Source organism: Panthera leo, chromosome C2, assembly GCF_018350215.1.
Source record: "Panthera leo isolate Ple1 chromosome C2, P.leo_Ple1_pat1.1, whole genome shotgun sequence".
NCBI classification, from domain to species: Eukaryota; Metazoa; Chordata; class Mammalia; order Carnivora; family Felidae; genus Panthera; species Panthera leo.
The window spans coordinates 122816160-122843448 of NC_056687.1; the positions used below are offsets into that span (position 1 = coordinate 122816160).

General features: G+C 42.1%; 1 protein-coding gene and 1 long non-coding RNA gene across 2 annotated transcripts in view; one reads left to right on the plus strand and one right to left on the minus strand.

Moving 5' to 3' along the window:
• Window positions 1-27289, minus strand: part of CLSTN2 (calsyntenin 2) — a 398548-nt gene that overhangs the window by 312820 nt on the left and 58439 nt on the right. The window lies entirely within an intron of this gene.
• On the plus strand, window positions 427-11199 carry LOC122229537. Its single transcript, XR_006207030.1, has 3 exons — window positions 427-540; window positions 9259-9374; window positions 11138-11199. It is a non-coding gene; the product is annotated as an uncharacterized LOC122229537 (long non-coding RNA).

Below are 27289 nucleotides of genomic sequence, written 5' to 3' on the forward strand. Positions count from 1 at the left end.
GAAAGAGCTGGTGCCCTGACTAAGCTACTAACAGGGGTCAGAGAGAAGGGAATAGTATTGGAAAGAATTAAAAGCTAGATCTGATAAAGCTTGGTGTGAGAGAGTGTTTAAGAAGACACCCAAGTTTCAGACTAACTGGGTGGGTGCTGATGTCATTTAGTGCAATACAGAGGAGGATTGGGTTTGGAAGCGGAGTGATGACTTCAGCTTTGGACTTGTTAACTTTCTGTGGCTGTAAGCCAGACTAGTGAAGATACTGGAACTGGGACTTAGGGGAGAGATCAGGGCAAGAGGCAGGAGTTTAGAACATTGGGACTGTGATAGAAGCCGTGGTAACGATGAGGTCACACAGAAAGAGTGCATACAGTAAGAAGAACAGAAGGCCTAGGAGGAATTCCTGGGGAGAGATGGACAGAGTAGGGAAACCATGAGGAAAGGAAAGGACACCCAGGAGGAGAGGAGGAGGGCCAAGAAAGAGTGACATAACAGTCATTGTCAGGGATGGCACATGGACTAACTCCTATAACGCTTCCAACAGCTGTATGTCTGGATCTGATTATTCTTATTTTACAAATAAGAGAAGGAAGCAAACCATAAGAGACTCTTAAACACAGAGAACAAACTGAGGGTTGATGGGGGGGGAGAGGGGAAAATGGGTGATGGGCATCGAGGAGGGCATTTGTTGGGATGAGCACTGGGTGTTATGTGTAAGTGACAAATCATGGGAATCTACTCCTGAAACCATGGGGACACTGTATACACTGCATGTTAGCTAACTTGACAATAAATTATACTAAAACAAACAAATAAGCAAACAAGAAAACAAAACAAAAAAAACCACAAAAAATTGGAAAATAAAGGGGAAAAAAAGAGAGAGAGAGCTGGGAATCAGTGGGAAAAGCAACTTGACTAGGTTTGCAGTGCCAGTAGATTTTGGAGGTGGCATTGAAACATACATCCGTGAAGTGTTTTGTCTTGTTTTGGTTTTGAAGCCTATGCACTTCTATTCCATAAGCCACATCAGAGATTTCAATAAGAAAATGAATAACATTTATTTAGTAGGTACTGTACTCTACACACCGTTATAAACATTTTGAAAATATTTACTTATTTAACTTCACGACAACCCAGTGATACCCAGTACCAATACTCCAGTACCATTATTATCCTCTGTTAAAAAAAAAAAAAACAACAAAAACTCACCCTAGATTACATGGCTTGAAAATGACAGAGCTGGGTTTTAAATATAGGAAGCCTGTGCTCCTCACCACCTCATCATACAACTCAAATCTGAAACCTTTAAGCCTTTAATTCAGCAGAGGCTAATAAGGTGACTATCACGTACCTGGCATTATGCTCCATGTTGCAATTCAAAAATGCACTGAAACGTTACAGTCCCTACCTAAATGGATCTTACAGTTCAGTACCTCTTCAATATTATCTAGAAAAGACAACCAAGGGACAAGAGTTGAGGGATGGAATGTGCAGGACACTTGAACTGGGAATCAGGTAAGAGAAACTCAGGTTCTTATTGAACACCTCTGTGTGGAGTACTGCTCTAGACCTGAGATGAGCTATAATGGGAAAACTAGTTAAAGGGCATAGTGCTGGGTATTTCAGACTTGCCTGACCTGAATTTGTCTCCTCCCCTTGTGTTTTACTGTGGAAGGTATTTTTGTGATGATTAATTCTCTGCTCCTGAGACAGTCTGCATTTTTTTTTTAAATCATAAAACCTTATTTCAATCTCTTTTTTTGTGTGTGATGGGGATACACTTAGATATTTAAAACTTAGAGGGTTACTATTTATGAAATTGTGGAGTTCATCCAGTGCTGGATGATGGGAAGGATATTAACAACTCTGGAGCCAGGAAGGGGAGACAGTATATCTACTTCAGGTATGAAGGACTCTTGGGTGACATCCTGACATAGTGGGAACTCCCTTAAAAAAGTCAAGATCCTACTGGTCCCCTTTATCTCTTGATAATATCTCCTTTCCCAATGCTCACCATGGGCTTTGATTGTCATGGGGATGAGAAAGGCCTGAATTAGGGGAGAATCTACATTAAATATTTTACTATGGAGAAATACTTGACTTATAAAATAAATGAGAGAATTATTTCCCTGTTTAAAACCCAAGTTTGAGCTATCTTGTTGCCTTCAGGAATTGCCAAGCTGACCTGCTAGTAAAGTCTCCTGAGATCCTACATAAGGTTCTTTGTCTCTAGGGAGACTATAATATTCTGAGGGTGATTTGGGAAGGATTCCCTCTACAAATATCAGTTTGGTATCATATGTAGGGTTTACAGGACATTCAAAGGTGGTTTCTAAAATGGCTGTATTTACTATTTGAGGCATGTTTCAGGGACTGGACTATGTCTACTCATTGAGGATATTACAGGTGGGTCTAAAATACCCATGGTTTTGACATATCCCTTTGCACTTAGGCTAGCTGCCTGTTTGACCACACTACATTGCCATGTGGAACCTTTCCAACAAATATATTCGTCTCATGTCACTGCTGTTAGGATATACTGTTACATACATCAAAAATCAATGCCCAAACTACCTCCTGCCCCTGCTCACTGTGGCCTGATAGTCCATCAGTGCTCGCTCCATCCATCCATCCATCCATCCATCCACCCATCCATTCTAGTCATGCAGGAAACACTGGCTAAGCATTTACTTTACCAAGCCCTACCCTAAGGGCAAAGAGATGAATCAGGCACATCCTTCAAAATGCTCACAGACTATTAGAGAAGACAGATCAGAAAGCAATAATTTTAATATCGTGTGATAGATTCTATAATAATTGTATCTCAAAAAAAAAAAAAAACAGTTTGAGCTCCCACATCACATCCTGTTCAGCGTGACAATCACGAGAGCACAGTGAGAGAACTAGCCAGCTGAAGACTGTCTATGTCCCCACAGGGTAGAAAGGAATTTATTATTAGAAATTTACATTGCACAGAGCAAGATCTTGATTTGCCTTTGTAAGAGAACATCTTTATAAGGAGAAGCCTGGAGAGCTGAATCCCCAGAAGCCCTGGGGGAATCTGTGAAGAAGAGGATGGGAATAGTATTGGAAGGCTACCAGAGTAAGCATCGTGGCTTCCCCACTTCCCCCTTCACTTACTTAGATACCTACTTTCTTACCTCTCTGAATAATTTCTGGCTCTTCTGAATAACCACCTGAGGAGCATAAATACAGTTTTTGCTTTGTCAAAGACAGATAACTCAGGATGCTAGGGAGCAAGTTGGTGGACTGGAAATCCCCAGACCCTCCTTCTCTCATAAAGATACTGATCCAACAACACGCAAACCAATTCCTTTGTGAGAACACCAGAAACCAGTTAAAAGGACACTGCATCCAAAGTGAATGCAAACCCAGCTGTTATAATTATAAGATGTTTTATGTATGCCCCATGGTAACCACAAAGAAAATGCCTATAGACAATACAAAAAAAGGAGACAGCAATCAAGCCATGCCCCTACAAAAAAAAATTAATAAAACACAAAAAAGATAGCAAAAGAGAGAAAGAGGAACAAAACTTCTATAAGACAGGCAGAAAACAATGAACAAAATGTCAATAGTGAACAAAATGTCAATAGTAAGTCCTTTTCTATCAGTAATTACTTTAAAAATTTTTTAAATGTTTATTTATTTTTGAGGAAGAGAGAGAGAGACAGAGTGTGAGTGGGAAAGGGGCAGAGAGAGAGGGAGACAAAGAATCTGAGGCAGGCTCCAGGCTCTGACCTGTTAGCACAGAGCCCGATGTGGGGCTCAAACTCACAGACTACAAGATCATGACCTGAGCCAAAGTCGGACGCTTAACTGACTGAGCCACCCAGGTGGCCCTCTATCAGTAATTACTTTAAATGTAAAAATTTTAAACTCCCTAATCAAAAGATGGCATGTCAGGGTGACTCAGTCAATAAAGCATTCAACTCTTGATTTCAGCTCAGGTCTTGATTTCAGGGTTGTGAGTTCAAGTACCACATTGGGTTCTGCACTGGGCATAAAGCCTACTCAAAATAAATAATAAACTCCCTCATCAAAATACATGGAATGACTGAACAGATTTTTAAAGGGGGCGGGTACTAGGTGGCTCAATCAGTTGAGTGTCTGACTCTTTGTTTTGGCTCAGGTCATGATCCCAGGGTCATTGGATCAAGCCTTGTGTTGGGCTCCACACTGAGAGTGGAGCTTGCTTGAGATTCTCTCTCTCCCTCTGCCCCCCCTTCTCTCTCTCTCTCCCTCTAAAATAAAAAATAAAGAAAACAAGATCCAACTATATGCTATCTTAGAGTTTCACTTTATATGTAAGAACTAATACAGGCTGAAAATGAAAGGATGGAAAAATATATTCCATGTAAATGTCAACCAAAAGACAGCAGAGATGGCCATACTTATGTCAGGCAAAATAGACTTTAAGTCAAAACTGTCACAAAAGATAAAGAAGACATTATGTAACAATAAAAGGGGAAATTCATCAGGAAGGTATAATGGTAAGTATATATGAATCTAATACCACACTATACAAATATATTATGCAAACATTGACCGAATTGAAGGAAGAAATAGCAATATAATAACAGTAGGAAAAAATAATAGTGGGAGATTTCAATACCCCACTTTCAATAATGGATAGAACATCCAGATAGAAGATCAATAAAGAAACAGTGGACTTGAATAACATTATAGACTAAACACACCCAACAGACAGACCACCTAACAGGAGCAGAATACATATTCTTCAAGTGCACACAGAACATTCTCAGGATAGATTATGTGTTAGATCACAAAAAAGTCTTAACTTTAAGAAAATTGAAATCATACCAAGTATCTTTTCTGACCACAATAAAATAAACTAGAAATCAATGGCAGAAGATTGCAAAATACACAAGTATATGGAAATTAAATATACTCTTGAACAACCAATGAGTCAATGGAGAAATCAAAAGGGAAATTAGAAAATGTCCTGATACAAATGAAAATAAAAACATAACACATGAAAAATTATAGGATGCAGTAAAAGTAATACCAACAGTGAAGTTTATAGTGGTAAACATCTACATTAAAAAAAAAAGATCTCAAACAACATAAATTTAAGCCTCAATGAACTACAAAAAGAATAATAAACTAAGCCTAAAATTAGGAGAAGGAAATAAATAATAGAAATTAGAGTAGAAATAAATGAAATAGAGAATAGAAAAGGAATAGAAAAAAATCAATGAAATTAAGAGTTGGTTTTTTGAACAGATCAGCAAAATTGATGAACCTTTAGCTAGACTACCTAAGAAAAAAGGAGAAAAAGTTCAAACAAAATTAGAAATGAAAGAAGAGGCATTTCAACTGATGCCACAGAAATAAGAAAAAAAGGGGTACCTGGGTGGTGCAGTTGGTTAAGCATCTGACTCTTGATTTTGGCTCCGGTCATGATCTCACGGTCGTGAGATTGAGGCTTGCATTGGGCTCTGCACTGAGTGTGTAGTCTCTTGGGATTCTCCCTCTCTCTCCCCCTCTCTCTCTCTCCCTCTCTCTCTCTCTCTCTCTCTGCCTATCCCCTGCTCATGCTTTTTTTTCCTCTCTCTCAATCTCTCTCTCAAAATAAATAAATAAGTATTTTCTTTAGAAAAGAAATAAGGAATGATGAGTCTTCTGTGAACAATTATATGCCAAACAAATTGGTTAACCTAGAGGAAATGGATAAATTATTAGAAACATACAACCTACCAAAACTGAATCATGAAGAAATAGAAAATATGAACAGATCTATGACTAGTAAGGAGATTGAACCAGTAATCAAAAACTTCTCAACAAAGAAAAGCCCAGGACCAGATGGCTTCACTGGAGAATTCTACCGAACATTTAAAGTAGAATTTACAGCAATCCTTCTCAAACTTTCAAAAAAACTGAAAAGGAGGGAATACTTCCAAACTCATTTTATGAGGCCAGCATTACCCTAATACTAAAGCAAACAATGACACTACTAAATAAATAAATAAATAAATAAATAAATAAATAAATAAAATAGAAAAAGCTACAGGCCAATATGTCTAACAAATATCGATGCAATAATTTTCAACAATATGTTAGCAAGTTGAATTCAACAACAGTTTGAAAGGATCATTATACCATGACCAAGTAGGATTTATCTCTGAGATACAAGGATGTTTCAACATATGCAAACCAACCAATGTGATACACCACTTTGAAAGAATGAAGGATAAAAATCACACGATCCTCTCCATAGAAGCAAGAAAAGCATTTGAAAAAGTTCAACACCTTTTCATGAAGAAATGATCAACTATCTAGGAATAGAAGGAAATTACCTCAATATAATATAAGCCATATAAGTCCACAACAAACATCATTATCAAAGGTGAAAAACTGAAAGCTTCTCCTCTACGATCTGGAACAAGGCAAGGAAGCTCACTCTCACTTCTATTTAACATAGTACTGGAAGTCCTAGCCAGGACAGTCAGGCAAGAAAAAGAAATAAAAGGCATTCAAATCAGAAAGGAAGAGTATAATTGTCCCCATTTACAGATAACATGGTCTTATATGTAGAAAACCCTAAAGATTCTCCCTGAAAAGTTAGAATTAACAAACAAATTTGGTAAAGTCGGAGAACACAAATTCAATATGCAAAAATCAGTTGCATTTCTATATACTAACACTGAACTATGTTAAAAGGATATTAATAAGTGATACCATTTACTGTAACACCAAAAAGAATAAAATCCTTAGGGATCAGCTGATTAGGTGAAAGACTTGTACACTGAAAACTACAAGACACGGATGAGAGAAATTGGAGACAAAAACAAATGGACATCCTATTTTCATGGACTGGAAGACTTAATATTAAAACGTCCACACTATCCAAATCATTCTGTACATTCAATGCAACCTCCTTAGAATTTTAATGTTACTTTTTGCAGAAATAGAAAAACAATCCCAAAATTCACGTGGAACCATAAAAGATCCTGAATAGCCAAAATAATCCTGAGAAAGAACAAAGCTTCCTGATTTCAAAGCATATTATAAAGCTACAGTAATCAACAATGGATTATACTGGCATAAATCAGATTAGATACCTAGAGAGAACAGAGATAGGGAAAAGAACAGATAGATAGATACCTAGATAGAACAGAATAGGGAAAAGACAGTCTCTTCAATAAGTGGTGCTGGGGAAAACTGGATATCCATCTGCAAAGAATAAAATTGGACACTTACACCATAAACAAAAAGAAACTAAAAAGGGATTAAATACTTAAATGTAAGAACAGAAATGTAAGAAACTACAAAACCCTACAAGAAAATGTAGGGCAATTGCTTCATAATTTTGGTTTTGGCAATACTTTCTTGAGTATGACACCAAAGGCAGAGGAAATAAAAGCAAACTTAGACACGTGTGACTAACTTAAACTAAAAAGCTTCTGTGTAGCAAAGGAAGCAATCAGCAGAGTGAAAAGGTAACGTATAGAATGGGAGAAATTATTTGCAAACTTATAGCAGGTAAGGGGTAAGTATCCAAAAACCACAAGGAACTCTTACAAGTCAATAACAAAAAACTAAATACCTGACTTCAAAATAGGCAAACAGATTTGAATAGACATTTCTTCAAAGAAGACAAATGCCTAACAAGTGTCTGAAAATTTTCTCAACATCACTAATCATCAGGGACATGAAAACCACCATGAGCTATACTTTACACCTGTTTGGATAGCCGCTAACAAACAAACAAACAAACAAACAAACACAAGAAGAAAAACAGAATATAACAAGTGTCCTGTCAGGGCTATTGCTCACATTTCCAGTATATTTTTCCCAATAGCTTACTGTGAAAATTGTGGAACATGGAGAAGAGTGGAAAGAATTGTACAATGAATATCCATACTAATTTGTACAATGCCCAATTGTACAATGGATCAAGTTTTGTTGCATAGCTATACATGTATCTAGTCACTTCTCTGTGTTTTTCAATGTGCTTTTTAGATTACACTTTTATTTTGAGATAATTATAGATCCACACGCAGTTATAAGAAATCATCCTGTGTACCCTTTACTCGTTTTTTCCCAGTAGCAACATCTTGCAAAGCTATAGCACAGTATCACAACCACGATATCAACGTGGATGCAGCCAAGATACAGATTCCATCACCACAAGGATCCCTCCCTTTACCCTTTTAGAGCCACACCTACTATCCTCACTTTCCTCCCCCTCCGAAACCTGTGGCAACCACTAAGCTATTCTCCATTTCAATAATTTTGTCTTTCAAAAAATGTTATCTGAATGGAGTTATGCGGGTTGTAGCCTTTGGGGATTGGCTTTTTTCATTCAGTACCATTTTCTAATGATTCCAGTTGTTGTGTATATCATTCCCAATGTGTTTTCACATTGTGTTCATTCCCAATGTGTTTTCACAGTTCATTCCCAATGTGTTTTCAAAGGCATTTTCACACCTAGGGGACGTTCTTCATGAGCTTGTGCCAGTAAGTATCACTCCATAAAATCCCCAGCAATGTTAGAAAAGGAAATATACTCTTTAGAGTCTTTTCTTTGAAAAAACCAACAACAAAACAGCTTATGGAGGTTTTGACATTTTGCAGTATTGGCCACAAACATTTTGAAAAGTTTCCAATGTGGATTTTGTATGTGTGAACTTGAGAAGAGAATAAAAATGTCAGTGGCCGTATTCATCTTGCATAAAATATTTGAACTTTATGCTGCACTAAAACAATAAATTGTCTCTGTAATAAGACATGGGCAATTAAACAAGCAAGAGAAACAATTCATGTAGCTTGAGTTGAATGGAAGCCCTGCAATTGAAGTAATGTAATCACACCCCAGGAGTCTGAGGAGGGGGTGTGTGCCCAGGAGAGGTGACTGCTTTATGCTTCTTTATATAATGGATAAGGGAAGTATAATTTAATTTGCAAACAGCAATCTTTAGAAATCAATTAGGAGTTTATTCCAAAGGGGGCAAACATTGGTTACAGATTTATGGACCTCTCTGCAGAGGAGGGAAAGTTTAGCACTTAGGGCTCAAGCCCTGCCCTTCCCACCTCTCCAGAAGTAACTCCCAGTGAGGAAGGAATGTAGCGGCCCACAAGGGAAGGAGTCCTGTGCAGGGGCTGCAGGAGAGAGGTCTGCAGTGGGAGACGTGAGCCTGTGCCCCAGAGCTGGGCGTCTGTGGACCAGGATGGTCAGGCTGATGCTCCTCTAGTTGTTGATACTGAATTCACACACAGGCCGATGCACCTGGGACAGACCCTGACAGCAGGCCAGCGCTGGCTACTGGAGAGAGCCTCCTGCCCCTGAGAGCAGGGAAGGATTTGTTTCGCAGCTCGGTAAAGTACAGACCCAGGTACTCCTCACTCTATCTTGTACTTGCCTGTTGAGTCATCTCTAGCTGAGCACTGCCTTCATGTGCTCCTCTGAGCGTAGACCCATGGCTGTCAGTCTAACAGGAATTAGCAACGATTTCTTGTGGTCATGTAAGTTCGAGAAACACAGGTTTAATCAAAGTTAAGCAGGCCTCTTTACTGTAGGATGGCCCAGACCTATTGATCTGAGGCTGTGCATGGGGCATCTACAGATTATTATAAGACTGGAGAGTTATAATTACTGACTGTAAGATTATAATCAGATTTTTTTAAAAAAAGTTATCTGACCAGGGACTCAGACAAAAGTGTTCTGGGTCACACTTGGAGGAAGGCTGCCGCGCTAGGTTTCTGTCTGTGAGGCTTGCATGAATAGGACCGCAATGAACACAGAAAGGTAAGTTCTGTGCTAGAGAACTTCCCGTTGTGTTCCCTGCTGTATCTCTACTGTCTAGGACAGTGCCTGGCTCACAGTAAGTGCCCAATGAATGCTGGTTACATGACTAAAAATAATAGCTATTACTTCTTGAGTTCTAGGAATTGTGCTGAGCTTTTTTCAGCCATTATCCCATTTAACTCTCAAAACAATACTGAGAACCAGTTCTCATTGTTATTCCCTTCTACAGGTGAGAAAACTGAGGGTTAAGACGGTTCCATAATTTGCCCATGGTCACAGAGATAGGGGGGGGTCAGGCTGTGGCTTGAATCCAGATTATATAACTCTACAACCCACACGAGTAATTGTTTCTCTGCATTGCTTCTAGGAAGGACCAGGTAAGTAGATAAAAGAATCCAAAACCCATCCAGGCATCACTCATCAGAAGGGAACTAGCCCTGAGTGGTCCCACCAAAACACCCCATTCCTCCAAGTGAACTCATCCTCAGAGGTGGCCTTCCAGGGTGCGGAGGACAGCACATATTCCCAAAACCTTCCTGGCTGCAGAGCATGCCACACATGCCTGTGGGAACTGTAGTTTACCAAGAACCAGATTTACCTGCAAAACTTGATCTGGTCTTCATTAAGTTGTGTGCAGGTCTCCTTGAAACAAGAGTCAACACTGAACACCGAAGCATGTAGAATAAAACAGCCACAGGAACAGGGTTTGGGGCAGGGGCTGAAGTTCTTGCCAGGGATCGAGTAATCACTAAGGCTTCCCAATGGGAAGTTAGGAGCATTAATTTCAGCACAGCAGACCGAGGCCCAAGAGAGAGCATCTCGACCTCCTGATGTTGGTAGTGTGTCTACTAGACATTTCTACCCAGCACTGTGGCAGATAGGAAATAAACCCGCCTAGGAAAGTGGATGTTGATATGGCGGAAAGCCAGGTGCAAAAAAGGCGTTCTCAGGACCCCTCTTTGCAAACAGGAAGTGCATCCCTCAGAAAGGGCCGGTTTATCACCCTAGTATTCAAGGGTCTCCTACAGCTTTGTCCAAAGGCCAGCCACAGGATCCAGGTCCCATTAGGGTCTGGTCCAGGTACTGGGGGCTGGGGGCTTTGCAGAGTGCCTCTCAAACATGACTTAGACATGGCCCTGTCTTATGGAAAAGCAGTCTCCACTTTTAAAAATTTTCTTTCTTCTTCTTCTTCCGCCCTTTTTTTTAATGGATAAGGAATTGTTCAGATGCCTCAGCAGCATAAATGAAATAAATTATCATTAAGATTAGGGATTGTGTTGTAAGTACACTCTAATTGCTAATTAATGCATTGTCCTGTTGATTTTTCCATGCATCTTATATTTGACAAAGATGGAGGCTTGTTGCCAGCTCCGGGTAAAACATCGTCTCTGGCCCAGGCAGACAAGGTCGCTGGGTGAGTAAGACATTTCTTAGTTAACATTACTCCAATTCAGCATAGAACAGCTGTTAAAAAGGCTGACATTCAAGCAGATTGCCTGGGTTTGATTCTTAACTCTATCGCTTACTGTGTCTACTTTCAGCAAGTTATTTTATTTCTTTGAGCCTCAGTTTTCCCTTCTCTTTAACAGGGATAAAAATGATAGCATCCACCTTTTAAGATTTTGGCAAGGATTAAAAGAGAGAATAGAGTGAGGCATTTAGATGTAAGACCCAGTATGAGTGCTAGCTGCCAATCTTACTATTCCAGGTGTATATTTTCTTAATCAAACTATTTGAGGCCAATTGGGTTGCAGAATTCAGGGGTTTTGTTTTGTTTTGTTTTGTTGGTGTTTTTGTGTGTGTGTGTGTGGGGGGGTGCGCTTTGGCATTTAGGAAGCTAATGTGGCACACACAATTTATATTATGTTCCACTCCCTGCAGGATTGAGGGCAATGTCTCACAATCAAACATGCTAATATTTATGTAGTTAAATATAGAAACATTAACATTAAGTGAGATAAATAAATAGTATAAATACTTTTCTGTTACTTCAGTCAAATATTCTCACCCAGTGAGTTTTGACATCAAATTTATGAAAAGGCTTTCAGGATTCAGAGCTTTTTAAAATTTTGGATAAGGGATTTTTGACCTGTCTGACAGGTACTCCTGCAATAGGTTGCTGTGTCTACACTGGAACAGGTGCCATCCGTACTCAGATCCCTCAGTCTTTTTCCTGACTCACTGCGGAGGTCTGTTTCAGCAGCAGATTCTTGGCTCCTGCCTAGACCTTGTGCAGGAAACTTCAGGGAGCCTCTAGGCTGAGCCTGGGAATGGTCAGTGGTCTACAGGGGTCAGGGCCTCCAGCTGTGAGTACCTGCCTGGTGCCAGGTGCCTGATGCCCAGTGCCCGGCTAGGTTTTCTTGCTGGTCCCTAATGCTGTGTGCACAGTGCCCAGTCCTGCACCTAGCCTGGACTAGTGATGGCTCCTGCTTTACAGCTGGTCTCCTGGACAGAGCTATTCCTTTAAGTGAGGTGGGCAGCCTGATATAGTCATGGGCCAACTTGGGAAGCATAGTGAAAAAAGGGTCAAGAAGCACCTTCTCTCTCAAGGCTCTGAAATCACAGACTTATGGGCAGCTGAGTGAGGGCTGGGTGGGATTCAAATCTGTCCACTCACTCACTCACTCACTCACAGTAAACATTTACTGTGGTCCTACTTTGTGCCAGGACCCTTACCAGGCCCTGCATGGCCAGGAGTCCGCAGAGTCACAATGATATAAAGCTAACAGTGAGGAGTATTTGGAATGTGGGCCAGGCACTGTGCTCTGTACTTTACCAGATCGGCAGAGTGGATTCCTCCCTCCCTCAGGCCTGGGGCCACTGGAGTCTGAACCTCTCACCCAAGCCTTAGAGTTCTAGCTCCTAAATTCTCCCCATGAGATTCTTCATGCTCTACAAAAGAGCATTTATCCTCAGTCTATAAAAGCATTAAGCTAGGTGCCAGCTCTAAAGTTAGCAAGAATGGAAATATCAACTTATCTGTCAACATCTACTTCCCCCAAACTGCATGAAGATGCCACCAAGATGTGGGAATTTTTGCAGTAGGAGACTGGATGGACCAAGGTCTGCCCTGTTCAGGACCACTTATTAGTCCCCTTGCCTTGCGTAGGTCAGAATTTGTGGTATAATAGAGGCAGGAATTTGGGCCTCTGTACTGGGCCTCTCTGTGAATATTGGTGCTTGGTGCCCACTCAAAGATTTGTCAACCCCTTCTGAGCACAATCCTGTCTTTGCAGACATTGTCTGAATTCTAACTGCTGAGAAGGAAGTAGAAGGAGGGGAAGCCCAAGGGGACACTGAAGGCTGTCCTTGTGATTAAAATGCACCCATGAATGGCCCCATTTTGGAGCTCAGCCCTGCACCACTTTCATATGCCATGCCATTTACTCCAAATTTCTGGACTTGATGCTATTTTTCCATGTTATACATCAGGAAAATGAGAAGTAAGAAGTTAAAGCAATTAATGTGGTGGCCTAGGCTATGGTTCAGATCTACTGAAAATCCAAGCTTTCGACATGAGATACAAAAAGGTGCCCTTCCACTCTGGGCCCCACGCTACTGAAGGCAATACATACCAGTGAGAGCCTAGAGGCACAAGAGATACTTTACTAATAAAGTTCTTCCTGAGCTAGACACGCTTATTTGGCTGAAGTCTTTTCTTATGAAAACAAAGAGCTAACCTGAAGACAGAGCCCTGCCTACTTGAGAAACAACCAGGGGAGAGACTGTGCCCCTCCAACACATCCTGCCCAGGGCCTGTGGATGGCCTGCTCTTGGAATGAAGATGGACACGATGCAATTTCAAAGTGAATAAAAAGATTAAAATGTGAGTTGTCTGACGTTTCCTCCTAACTCTGGTCTTGGACATGCGGTGGTCTGGTTATATTCTTGCTTTTATGTCTTGCTGGCCTTCTGGTTTTAACACCAGCCTCAGTGTACTTAGGTACTGTGTGAGACAGCCTCTTGGTGTTGATCAACTCTGGGGAACAAATAAATTCTAGTTTTGGGGGCCACATGCCAGTTATGGCTTCCCAGTCATGGCTGCCCTGTGAGCCTTGTAGACCCTAAATACCTGGGTCTCACAGCAGGCACCAAACAACCTTCTGCGCCGTTCATCCCCAACCACCTGAAGGGTGTAGATGTCCCTGGAAGCCCCAGGGTTTGCTGGAGTTAGAATGAGACCCTCAGGGGCTCCCGATCTAGCCTGTTTTCCTGCCTCCTAGAATTCTGTGTCTTCAGCATTTGCCCCATATTCTAATGAGATGCTCAGTTCTTAGCTGCAGACATGTGGAGAGATAATTGAGAATTAAAGTCAGAGGGAAAGACTTGAGGACAGCAATCATGGGTTTAAATTTATTATTCTTCTGAGTATCCATCATGTTTCTGCTCCGTAAGAGCCCTCAAATGATACTATTAATTCATTCTTTCAATAATATAAAACATTTTTTTCAGCCATTATAGAGGTACAGAGAAGAACAAGGCTTGGTCCATGATTTCTGCTTTGACTGGGTGGTTGTTTATTTTGAAGTCAGACCCAGTAAGGTAATGTGTGTCCAGAGCCTGGCTAACTCCTCACCTGTCTTCTGCTCTCCACTCCCCCTGCCCCCGCTCTCAACCTTGTCTCCTTGTAGTCACAAACCCATGGTCCCACAGAGCCAGTGCCTCAGATCACTTTCTGTCCTTTCTGGCCCCAGATAATACTATTAAGCTCACCAGCTAGTTGTGAGGATCTAAGGCCACAGCGTAGGTGACAGTCCTGAGCACGCAGTCCTGGACACGCAGAGACATCTGTCAATTTCACTTTTTTTCCTTCTCTGGATGGAAACTGCCTTGTCTCTATCATCAATCAGCACAAATGGTATTGGGTATTGTGTTCTTTCTCTGAGTTCTTGGGCCTTGCTTTTGGATTTTCCATTAGAAAGCATTATGGAAGAAGGCTCCAGTTCTGCTCAGGCATGCTCAGTACTGGGCACTGAAGACATTGCTGTTAAAGTGAATGGAAACGGCTCTTGGCAAATCTGCCTCTGAATATACCCTGAATCTTCTCCATGACTTAGAGAGTTAATAGTAATGGACATGGATGGAGTGCTTGCTATGCTGCCCAGGCAAGGAGGCCTGGTTCCAAAGTTAAAGACACCTAGGCCAATTTCAGGCTAAAAATGGAAACTGTCCATAAACTAACCATGGGACTCAGGTGGGAAGACAGGAACCAAATTCCACATAATGGTCCACAATTCTATTCTCCCAGGGTACTTGCACTCTCTCCTCGGCCAGTGTTGCAGGCTAGTGACTAAACACATCATAACACTGATGTGTATAGTATCATGAACATATGAGATGGCACCTGGAAGGGGCAACCTCTGCTGGGGGGTGCTGTGGGCAGACTCGTCTGTAGGCCTTTGAGGAGTTCAGCGTCAGGTGACACAGCCCAGTCTGCACCTTAAAGTTGAACTGATGTATTGATTGTTCTCATCTGGATGTTGTTTTCCTGGCTGCAGGGAACCGTGAGAGGCAGAATAGCACAGTAGGTCAGAGAACAGCATCCAGAGCCAACTGCCTGGGCCTGAAGCCATTTACAGATGCTGAGAACATAACATAAGCCCTCTCATCCTCTATTCCCCAATCTATAGAATGAGGACAAAAATAGTGCCCAATGGCCCTGAAGGTGGAGTGACCAACTATGGCCAAAGTGTGGAGCAAAGAGAAAGCCCTAGGTGGGTATAGATATGATAATGATGACAGCGCCTTTTGGAGACACTTCTGTATCCCACGACCTGACATAGCACATTCCCAGGGAGGTGCCATGGTCAGCCAGGAAGGTTGGAGGAAGCCAGGCTTCCAAGAGGTGCCTTCTAGAAGTTTCTCTTTACCAAGTGTTTGTGCAGGAGATCCAGCTGCCTCTGACACCAGAGCTGAATCTGCTGGACAGTGTTGAAGGGCTGGGTACCACCTCTCCATCCTGGGACCACAGGTGTCCCTCCAACTGCATTTACCAGCCTCTAGGATACCAAGATAGGGTTTGCTCTGAACAAGGAGGGAGCAGCATCCATAAAGCATTAAAAAACACATCAAGAAAAGGAGTCTGGAAGCAACATTACTCCTAGATAAAAAGCTACCTTGTTTTCTTAAGGGGATTTGAATTCTCTGAATTAAGGAATTGTGGTTTTAAAGGTTACCTGAGGGAAACATGGAGTTTTTAAAGCCCTGGGCTTTAATTAAAACTCACTCACACGCAACTAATGTGTGAGCCCAGATGTCCCCTGCATGCTCTCTGGGAACACAGGCCAAAAAAGGTCTCTGATGAGATGAGAAACTCTGAAGTCCTCAGCCCTGCATGCAAGCCCCCTCTTCTCCTATTCCTGTTCCTATTTTTTAGGAAAGGCTGGACACCCTACTCTTCAGACATGAATGTATCCAGGTTCTGGAATGTCCATAATCCCTGCAATTTACACGTGGGGCAGAACATGGTTAGAGTTGACATACTGGTGGTGTTAAAATAAATTCCTACTTTACCACCTCTGCTCATGTGGTTCACTGTGACGGTTTGAATGGTTGCACCATTCAATCCTGCTGCACATGGCCATGTTTGTGAAGGCTCTTTGGATGTCCTTGTCCCCGCAGGGACTCCACATAATCCGTTATTAGAAGCAAACTCAAATTATCATTTCCCTCAACAGATCCCACCCCAAACATTAGCTTTGCTCCACATTCCATGGGGCTTTAGTTATTTTATAAAGCAGCCACCTGCCTTGAAAGGTCTCTGGGGAGAAGGTTCCTCTGGGCTGAATTTGGTCCCAACACCAGCTAGGTTGACCTACTCAGTGTTTCAAAAACAGCTAGTTGTTGATCTTTAGAATTCAGGAGTTTTTTTTTTTTTTTTTTCCTTTTCAATTCAGGTTCTTCTCAAAACTCAGAATACCTAGCAACATGTGCCGACAATCAAACAAGGCAGCAATTGGCTGGGTCCTGCTTTCAGTGAGAGCAGCCCCCCTGCAGCTCAGCACAATCCCAGTACCCCTGTGTCTTCCACACTCACTTTTACTTTCTGCTTGGCCCTGGGATGGGTCTTTCCAAACCAAGAAGTAAGCATAAAGTAAGGGAGCAAAGACTTGAGTACTGGGTTACTGTGAAAGCACCACCCCAAATCCCTCACAACTTTGCCACTAAGGGGTTGTGTGAGGTTGCATCTTTGCTTAAATGGCATGGAGGTTAATACAGGCAAAACAAGAGCAAATGCAGGGACTCCAGAAAATCTTATTCCCAAATGTTGGAATCTCTCAGTTAATAGGGGTAGCCATCTTTTTCTGACAACAGCTAGGGAAATTTTGCACGTCTTTAAAAATGATAACTGTTGGGGCATCTGGGTGGCTCAGTCAGTTAAGCCTCTGACTTCGGCTCAGGTCATGATCTTGGGGTTCATGAGCTTGAGCCCTGAGTCAGGTTCTGTACTGACAGCTCGGAGCCTGGAGCCCGCTTCAGATTCAGTGTCTCCCCCTCTCTCTCTGTCCCTCCCCTGCTCACACGGTCTCTCCCTCAAAAGTAAACATGAAAAAAAAGGGATAACTATTACATTTTCTTAGCAACATTCTAGTTTTGCTTTTACCTCCTGAGTTCCAGCCCCTTGATGACTTTTTGGATGAGGTGCATGTTCCTATTCCTTGTCATCCTCCTGTTGGGGCAGCTAGAAAACAGATTAGCTTATGTATGCTGAGTCATTGATGAAGGTTTCAGGGAGGGTCTCGTTCATTCCACAGCTAATGTGCTTCTGAGTGGAAGCAGAACATAGTTTGGTTTCTTCCTTCCTTTCTGCTGTAGAGAACTTTAAAAACTCAAACCGTAATTTCTAAGCTTTCTCTGTACTTGATTTTTCTTAAATAGTTTCATTTTCTAGTCCAAAAACAATGCTCTGGCTTTCTAAGGTAAATAAGGCCATTTCTGTTCTAGAAGCAGCTGATGGAGAAAACCGAACGTGAAGGAAGGCTATTAGAAGAAATGGGTCACATTCTACAAATCCTGGAGCCACAACTGTCTCTCAGGACACCAACCATTTCTATTTCTCCTATATGTTGAAAAGGTGCAGAAAATATCAATTATACTGAAGAGAAAGGACTTTATTTGCATGTTCTTATTTCCTATATATGTCACATACAAAGTAATTAATGAACTTGAAATTTAAAAAAAAATTAAATTTTGGTGGGGGTGGTTGGGTGGCTCAGTTAGTTAAGCCTTTGGCTCTTGATTTCACCTCAGGTCATGATCTCATGGCCCATGAGATTGAGCCCTGCATTGGGCTCTGTGCCGACAGTACACAGCCTGCTTGGGATTCTCTTTCCCTCCCTGTCTCTCTGCCCCTTCCCGGCTCATGTGCGCACGCTCTCTCTCCCTCTCAAAATAAATACATAAACATTTAAAAAATAATTAAAAAATTAAAAAAAATAAATTTTTTATGTTGACCGTTGAATGATAATCAGTTTCTCATGGATCTCAGAAAACCACAGAGGATGCGCCACTTTGTGTTGAATGAGGATCTTGGGGCAGTTCTTGGGGCAGGTTATAACTCTGCTCCATGAACAGCCATGATGGGACAAAGTTGCTTAATCATTTTGTCAAATTCCTCTTCATATGAGAGCACATCCCCAGCCTTGGCAAAAGACTGCTTCTAGAAGCAAGAAATAAGGACCTGGGCTTTTAAAAAGTAACCTCTACTCTGAGGATGTAAAAATCATAGTGGAGGGGCACCTGGGTGACTCAGTCAGTTAAGCATCTGACTTCAGCTCAGATCATGATCTTGCAGTCTGTGGGTTCGAGCCCCACATCAGGCTCTGTGCTGACAGCTCAGAGCCTGGAGCCTGCTTCCCATTCTGTGTCTCCCAATCTCTCTGCCCCTCCCGTTCTTGTGCTCAGTCTCTCTCTCAGTCTCTCAAAGATAAATAGACATGAAAAAAATTAAAAAAATAATCATAGTGGAGGATGTAACAGACACTTGGCTACAGTCAGAGCTAGCACCCAGGAAATGTGAAATCAGCCAACCTCAGCCTGTGCATTCCTCCCCACTACAACACACCAGGTAAGAAACCATGTCCCGGAATCAAACTGTTGAGATTCAAATCCTGACTTGACCATTTACAAGCAGTGTGACCTTGGGCAAGTTACTTAACTTCTCCAGACCAGGATTTCTCACCTGTAAAATGTGTATGATGGTACCTCTTGCATGGGTTTTTTAAGGATTAAATGACTGAGTGCATGTAAAGCTTTTATGATAGAACTTGGCATATGGTAAATTCTTAAATGTGTCAAATTATCCATGGCATGTGACTTCAGTACACTGTCACTTGGTTTCCTAGGTTTTCTTATGCGGTCTTGGATTCATTGTTGGGGCATATTGCTCCTGCTTCCCTCCCGTTATCATCAAAATCTAATACCCGCCTGGAACTCTGAAGTTTACAAAATGTTTTACACTCTAAATCTCACATAATCTTCACATCAGCCCTGGGTATGCTCCCTACTCTGCCCAATGGGTTTTGGGCAACTTAGTGCCATTTTCTCTCCTCTGTGCTTTCTCCTGTATCACAGTTCTAGAGCCCTGGGAACTAGATTTCCTGGAATTTTAACCAGCAGTTGACAGGTTTTCTGTCTTTGTAAGAATAACAGCAGAGAGGCAAGGTGACGAGGTGCGGAGTCCCTACTCTCCTAAGCAGTGGTGGACAGCCATGCAGGCTCTCCAGCAGAAGGCAGACAGGACGGAGTGATGCCAGGAGCATTTGGACATCCTCTTGCAAGTTACCCCCCTTGGTTCTGCAATTCCTGACTTCCTGAACACTAGCGGTGGCTGATTTTTCATCCCCTTAGTTCCTCTAAAGATCTGCACCCTCAAATCTCCTCTATGAAATCCCTTTGTGCTGGAAATATCTAGAGTGTTTGCCATTTTCCTGACCAAACCCAGACCTACTTTATATTAGAAAACACACAATGAGTACATACTTTATGCCAGGCACTGTGTTAAGCATTTTATATGAGTTAACTTATTTAATCCTTATAATGATGCAGTTTGAAAAGCAGCACAATTATCCTGATTTTTCAGATATGGTAACTGGGGCACAGAGAGGAAAAGTTCCTTTTGCATGGCTATCACTAGGCTCTACAGACTCTGTTAAGTTACTGAATGTTTACCATGTGCCTGGCATTGTACTGAGTATTTCAACGAAGGATGAGTTATGGTTTCCCAAAGTAACAGGTAGTTAAAAGCCAAGCAGGGATTCCCATCCCTTCCTAACTCTCCACCCAGTGTTTCTTTTCCCAAACCTCTGATACCTCTTGCATGGGGAGAACTACCACAGATGTAAGGATGTATAAACAGTTCCAGTTAAAGGGTGTCTGTCTAAGAACAAGTTGTCTGCTTCCTGTTCTATGCACTCCTTACATTTTACCAAGGAAACTGTTTTATTCCAAAGAATGAATGGTGGGTCTTGTGACCCAGGGATAATTTGTTATTGTCATACATGGCAGAAGTAGGGGGAAATTAAAAAAAGGAGAAAGGGAATGAGGAAAAGAGGAGAAGGTAGATGGTGCAGGAGGGACAAAGAGAAGAATAAGGAAAAAGGACAAGGCAGGGGAGGAGGAGAGGAAGAAGAAGGAAGGCAGAATGAGAGCTTTTTCTGATCAAACCACCAGCCACATATAAGAGCAAGGCAGAAAAGGGACTTTTCCCACCTCCTATTTCTACCAGGGGATCCAGATCTTTGTCGTAGCAAAGACTAAGTGTTGTTACTCAAATATTCATCCCTCTGCCCCAGATCTACATCATAATGCAAAATCCATAAGTGTTAGCTATTTTGGCTGCTTGATAAAAATTTGATATATTCTGATTAACACACATATAATAAATAGTCTAATTTTATTATGTTGTATAAAGAATTCAAAAATATGTGGTGTCTGTGCTTTCCCAAAGTGTAAGAAAACAGATAAAGCTTCAGACAGTCAAAGAAAGATTGCTTTCATTAAATTATGCTGTTATTGAATTTCTTCCCCTATGATAGTCTCTCCCTGTTCTCAAAACTGTCTGCCACATGAGCAATCACTTGGGGTGGGATTTTCCCTCGATCTCTGGAAGCGATCCTTGAAGACACGATTTAAATACTTAAGAGATTCTTTACTGAAGGCCTGCAAGCAGTGAGGACGTGTTACAAAGAGGTCAGGTGCTGGTAAATGTAGTGCTGAGTCTACGGACAGAGGATACAAGTGCTGATTCTAGTCCCCTGGGGCATGCTGGAGTTAAAGAATGTTGATCACCTGCTCCATGCTAGGCACTTCTACAAAAAACTTTCCAAATTGGATGGGCACATTCATCCTTTTTTTTTTTTTTTTTTTAATAGACAAGGAAACTGAAGCTGGGATAATCTTATCTAAGACAGAGTTAGAATGGTTGCATTGGGGATGCCTTATACTCGTTGCTGTTTAGATTGGAACCATAAACCAGGTTGCCAGGCCAAATGACCTTTCCAGATCACTGAATCTTGAATGGATTGGCTCAAGGATGGGAATTAAACCTGGGCCTTCAAGCTTCCATGGGGTCTTTGAGTTCCCTCTGCTCACATTACCCTCTAGTAATTCCTCTTCTGCTTCAGCCACCAGGGTCTGTTCCTGTTACTGACAACCAAAGTGTGCTGACTGATGGAGGGTGGGGCTGGATTTGAGCCCTGTTCTGCCTGAAGACACAGATCCTCTGTAAAGGAAGGTAAAACTCATCCCTCCTACTAATCCCACCATGGGGACCTACATTCCCATCACAGGGTCAGACCTTAGAATAAGTGAATGAGGGTAGACTAGGCTTCCTGAAGGACTGAACAGAGAAGAAAGGACACTGGGAACCAAGGGCTACTCCCCAGTGTTCCTACTCTTCAGCCCGGAGAAGCTCTGGGCCTGCCTGCACAGGCCTGGGGGGCCAGGTGCTCCTCCTCTACTCTAGTAAGAATCAGCAGGCAGGACTGGGTCCCCAGCTTTCTGAGGACTCGTTTCCTCCAAGAACATGCCAAGTAAAATGGTCATTCTGTTCCCTGTGTTCACTGGCATTTTCCAGGGGAATTCAGAATCCTCTTATTATCTCCATACCCCTGCCCAGACCTACATTCTAGGAGAAGATTCCTCACCCAATGTCATCCCAGTCTGACCCAAATCTACTTGTCCTGCTCCCTCTTTCCTTGGGGATGGAAGCTATGAGGATAATGGGTGACATTAATGGAAGTATAGTGGTTAATTTGAGGGAGATGATAATCCCAAAGAGCCCAGGGCTGGTTAGGCTGTATCTAGTATGCTGCCTTTTCTCCTAAGAGTGACACTTTAGGAGAGTATTTTTCCAAACTGGGTGCGTTCAGAAGGCTGCCTGATGTTTATGGGGTCTAGGAATAAAATCCTAAAGAAATTGGCAAAGGACTAAGAAGAATGATTTGTGGGAGACCGTTCCCATCACACGTCTGGAGGGCAAGGGGAGAGGAGGAGGAAGTGCACTTCGTGGTTGAGGTTCCAGATGAAAGAATCAACAGTGGAGGGTGGCATTTAAAAGGGGGAAGATTTTAGTTTAATGTGGGAATAAATGTTGTAATTAGGGCTGCTTTCTCTGGTATGGAATATTCTGTTCCTTTAAGTATCTAAGCAAGAATGGGAGACATCTGCACAGGGATCCTCCTGGAGGGACTCCAGTCTCTAGAGAAGATCAGATCATATGATCCCTAAAGTCCTCCCCTCTATCAAAGACTCCAGGATTACTCTGTATGTAAATTCTGATGGACAATAGGGGAGTGACTACATACATTGTTCCATCCACAGTCTGAAATCTTGACAGCCTCTAAAAAGAATGAATTAAAGCTAAGGATGCTAACACAGGATCAAATCCATAACAAGTTGTAAATTTGACAAAGCAAGCTGCAAATAGGTATTTCTATATAATACTATACATTTTCTTTGTAGGATATGTGGGTACAGAAATACAAATGTGAAAATGTGCACACACACATACACACACACACAGAGGCTAGGAAAAATAAAAAATGTATAAGGGAGGATTTGGGGTCTGGAAATGGTAGTTAAGAAGAGTTTAGCTTCATTTGCTACGTTTCTTTTCTTTCCTTCTTCTTATGTTTTTTAACAAGAAGAATATTTTCATGTATTACTTATGGTATTGAAAATGAAAGGAAAAATGCTGATGGCTATGAGGCTATTTCTCCCAGATAGAAAGTGGCGAGCTTAATCTTAATTAATGATCAGGTCATTCATTCATCAATAGCCATTGAACACCCCCTATGCACTGACATGGTAAGGATACAAGGCATGGTGGAAGACAGAGCTCTTCCCCTCAAGAAGCTTCTGGCATAGAAACCAGCAATTGCAACCGAGTATAAGCAAGGCTGTGAGGGGCAACAGTGTGGGCTTCCCAGGGCCTGAGGGCTGAGGTCTCGTGGGTCTTAGCGTGGAGGATGAGGGTTCCAGGTGTGACGGACAATATGTAGCAAGGTCTGGAGTGAACAGAAGCATGGCCTACTTGAGAAAATGAAATGTTTGTTAGAGCTGCTGGGAGGTAGGAGGAACAGTGGGGAACAAATCTAAAGATATAAGCAGAATATAGATAATAGAGGCCCTATGGGTCACGTCAAAGAGATGAGACTTTACCCTAAAAACAGTGGGGAACCATTGAAGAATGTCAAGTGGTTGAGAGGTTAATGGTAGTCTTTCAGGCTAGCTAAGGGAGTTTTCTGGGAAGGGTGGCTCTGGGTGGTCCTCAGAACATAGCGTATAAGCTTTCTACTTACATAAGCTGCAGTTTTGCTTTTGAAGAGGTACAAATGAATAATTATCTATATGCAGATTAATTGCTTTGTGGATTTTCTGTGGCAAATGAGAAACGTTAACCCAAAAATGATTTTCCATTCTTGCATAGGACACTGATGGCTGCCTTTCTGTCATTAGTCACCAGGCTCCCCTAGGCCTCAAACTCATTTTAAACACTGGACTGAGCCAAACCAAATCCAGAAGGGAAATCTCTGCTAAAAATGATTAACATAACGCATGAGAAAGCCAAGTGTAAATGACTGTTCATTCAGGGGAATACCCACAGCAAGCACCCAGAACGTTCCTGAGGAACCAAATGTCCATGCAGTTGCTGGGCATGGCTATACATGAAGCAAGAGACTGAGAACAGAGTTGGTCATTTGGTGCAACATTTGAACCCTGGCTCCTCACCACACCTGTGATGGCAGGTTACTTAATCCCTGACACCTGTCGTTTTCATTTCACAGCTACTATGGATGAGGCAGGGGAAATCTATTCGGGTTTAGGGTCAAAAGCCAGCAGGTGTGCTGGGAATTGAAAATCAAGCACATGTTGTGCTTGAAAAATAAAACAACAAAACTTTAAATCCTCTTTAAATTGTGAATGCCAGGCACTTGGAAGCCCCAAAGCTTCCACTGATTATTATTCTTTTTCTTTTCTTACTTTTTTTTTTTTTTTTTTTGGATTCACTAGAGGTTAAGGTCTAGTTTGAAAGGCTGAGGGAGAGATGGTAAACAGGGTGGGGGCAGGGATGTAAAGAGGAGATAAATGAAGATTTCTCTCTCAATATCCACATCTGGTTTCATTCAAGTAAATCAAATGTGCATGATGATTCAACTCCATTGTACCACTGTAACTATTACAACTACCTAAAGTTTTTTATTGTGGGGGTTAATTGGATATATATGAATTACCCAGCATATATTATGTGGTTTGGGGCCTCTCCTTTTCTGTTTATTGGTCATGGATAATTGAGAACAGATTGCTCATCCCTGCAAACCAACCACTCTAGAATGAATCTTAAGTAACAGAGCTGGAAGTTTCCTTAAAATAATCCAAACCGACCTAAATAGCTCAATTTATGGAGGAGGAAACTGAGGCCAGGAAGGGAATGATCTACCAAAGCCACACTGCCAGTGCAGGGCAGAGCTGGGATGAGGCCCCAGCCCTCCCAACAGCCAGTCCAGAGCTCCTTTCATTCCATCAAGCTGACCATCTACAGGAGCCTGACTCTGCCTGTCCAGGGAATGAGACACCGCTCCACCCCTAAGTCTGCAGAACCTCTCTTAAAACTCATGCTCATAATAACGTGGTGTTACTGTTCACGGAATAGTTGGGATGGCGATGGGAAAAGCTATGAATTTGGAGACTGGAAACTCCCTAGGAAGTGGAGGGAATGCTGAGCTGTCCTTGGCTTCATGGCTGTCTAAGTATTTGTTACAACTCCCTCCCTGTCCCCAGATTCTACCTCAATAGTTGTAAGTAGGCCTATTCTGTGGGTTTCTGTAACAATCTTCCTCCTTCAAACCCACTGCATGGACAGGGCCCACCAAGATCTACGCAAGATGAAACATCTAGACAAGTGGCACCCTCCCTCAGGAATGGTACAAAGAATGGTTAGGACACAGTGTGGCTTCAAAATGATGAGTTATCCAACCAAAAAAAAGCAGCAGCTTGAGGTTTCCTTGAGCCTTCATGACTTTAGCTCAGGCTACTGCATGATTTCCCATAGGATTACAAGAGCAAAACTGAAAATTGCTCTCAGACTTTAAGAGTCTGTACTCCAGGTGGGAATGCCTCATTCCCGCTGGGTGCGTTATCATGTGGGTTGACTGGCTCTTTGTTGCCAAACACCTGCCTAAAAGTGTGTAATGCTTCCAGATGTTTCTCAGCATCCAGATGTACAGCATTCTCCAACTACAGCTGCTTCTATCAAGTTGAACACTGCATCTCTGGTTGCAGAATCACACCCTCACAAACATATTCTGATCATGCATGGCATGTGGGAATTGGTGGATTTGGGAATCATGAGCCAAGGGCTTCAGTGTCAGGCAAACAGCGGGTTGAGTCCTGGCCCTCCAATGACACAAAGCTCTTTGTGTCCCAATCCCTCACTTGTAAAATAAGGACAATGGTGGCAACCTCCCAGAGTCATTACATGTGCAGCGATGCATATAAGGCTCCTAATAAATGAATACGATATGGTAGGTGTGCAGTGAAGAGTAGATTTTCTCAGAGGAGACAGGGAAGGCTCGGTCTTGTTCACCACTGTATCGCCAGCACTTAGTACATGGCAGGAGCTCAATAAATATAAATAAGGAAGTGAATGAATGAGAATCCGAATGGCCTCTGATTTGCAGCCACGTAGGTGCTTAGAAAAGTCCTTGAAATCTATGCTTGTAGTGAGAATTTAATTAAGCCTCTGACTTACACATAAAAATTTAGCACCTTTTCAAAGCTGAACCATGGTAAAACCCTCTTCCATCACCACGTGAATGAAGAGTTGACTCCCTTTCATTATGCGGGCCTCTTTATGCCATTTGTCTTCTCCAGTGCCAGTCCACAGGAGAGAGTAGTGTGCATTGTTACTGCTACTTTCTCAGTTACTAAATCCCACAGTGCTCTAACTCCCAGCCTGGGCAACAGCAGGTTCAGACAGCAATGCAGATACCATTGGAACTTCAGCAGGGATATATATTCTGGAAGGCTCCCTGGATAGCAGCAGGGGACTCAGTCTCCCTCAGTAAGAACCCCATGGAAGTACGTACCAAGCCACCACAGGGACCACCATTCACAAATGCACTGAAATCTGGCCCTGGAAGTTAACCTATTAACAAAACTTAGAGAAAAAGTCTATCTTCTATCAATGAAATGGAAATGAAAAAAATCCACTAACGGGCACCAAAGCTATGTGTTTGAAAGGGAGTGAACCTGTTGACCTGAAAGCATGAGGGACTATAATCCATTCATTCTCCATGGACCCCTGATCTAGAAATGCAAAGTCAATCCCTACCCAAACACTGAGCCCTCTCTTTTCTACTGAATGGATCCTGGTTTGATCAGCCAGAATACTGTCCCCCAAGCATTACCCCAACTCTGCATCCCCACCCTGCTGACAACCACCACAGTACACACACCGGACTTTATTCTACAGATAACTGAATCTCTACGTTTCAAAATTCTGAGAGCGAGAAATGAGTGGAATAGATAGAATGGTAATAACATATTTTTCCTAAATAAATCGTTCTCACAGGAAGGTGCTGTGACAGTGGCAAAGCTATGAAGGAATCTGGGGGCACTTCAAACTGGGAACTGTCATTTTCTATCCACTGTGTCTTTTCAAAGTGTAAAGTAAGTGTGGTGAGGGTTAATAATAATGAGATTAATTGTGCCCTTTCTCTGCGCCAGCCATAGCTAGAAGCGCTTTGTTAGTATTGACTCATTTTATTCTCCAATTACCGCTGGGAAGTACAGGGAAGGTCCACAGCTTTCTCAAAGTCACAGGGTCTTTATATGTAAAACTGGGTTAAAAGATAACAAATAATATGAAAACCCAACAGAATTAACTAAAAAAAAAGATAAGTGAAATAAAAAGGATTGCAACAGAACCTAAAACCATGGCATCGGAAAGAAAATTTGCATTGGTAGTACCGAAAAAACAAAGTGAACACTGTAAAACTG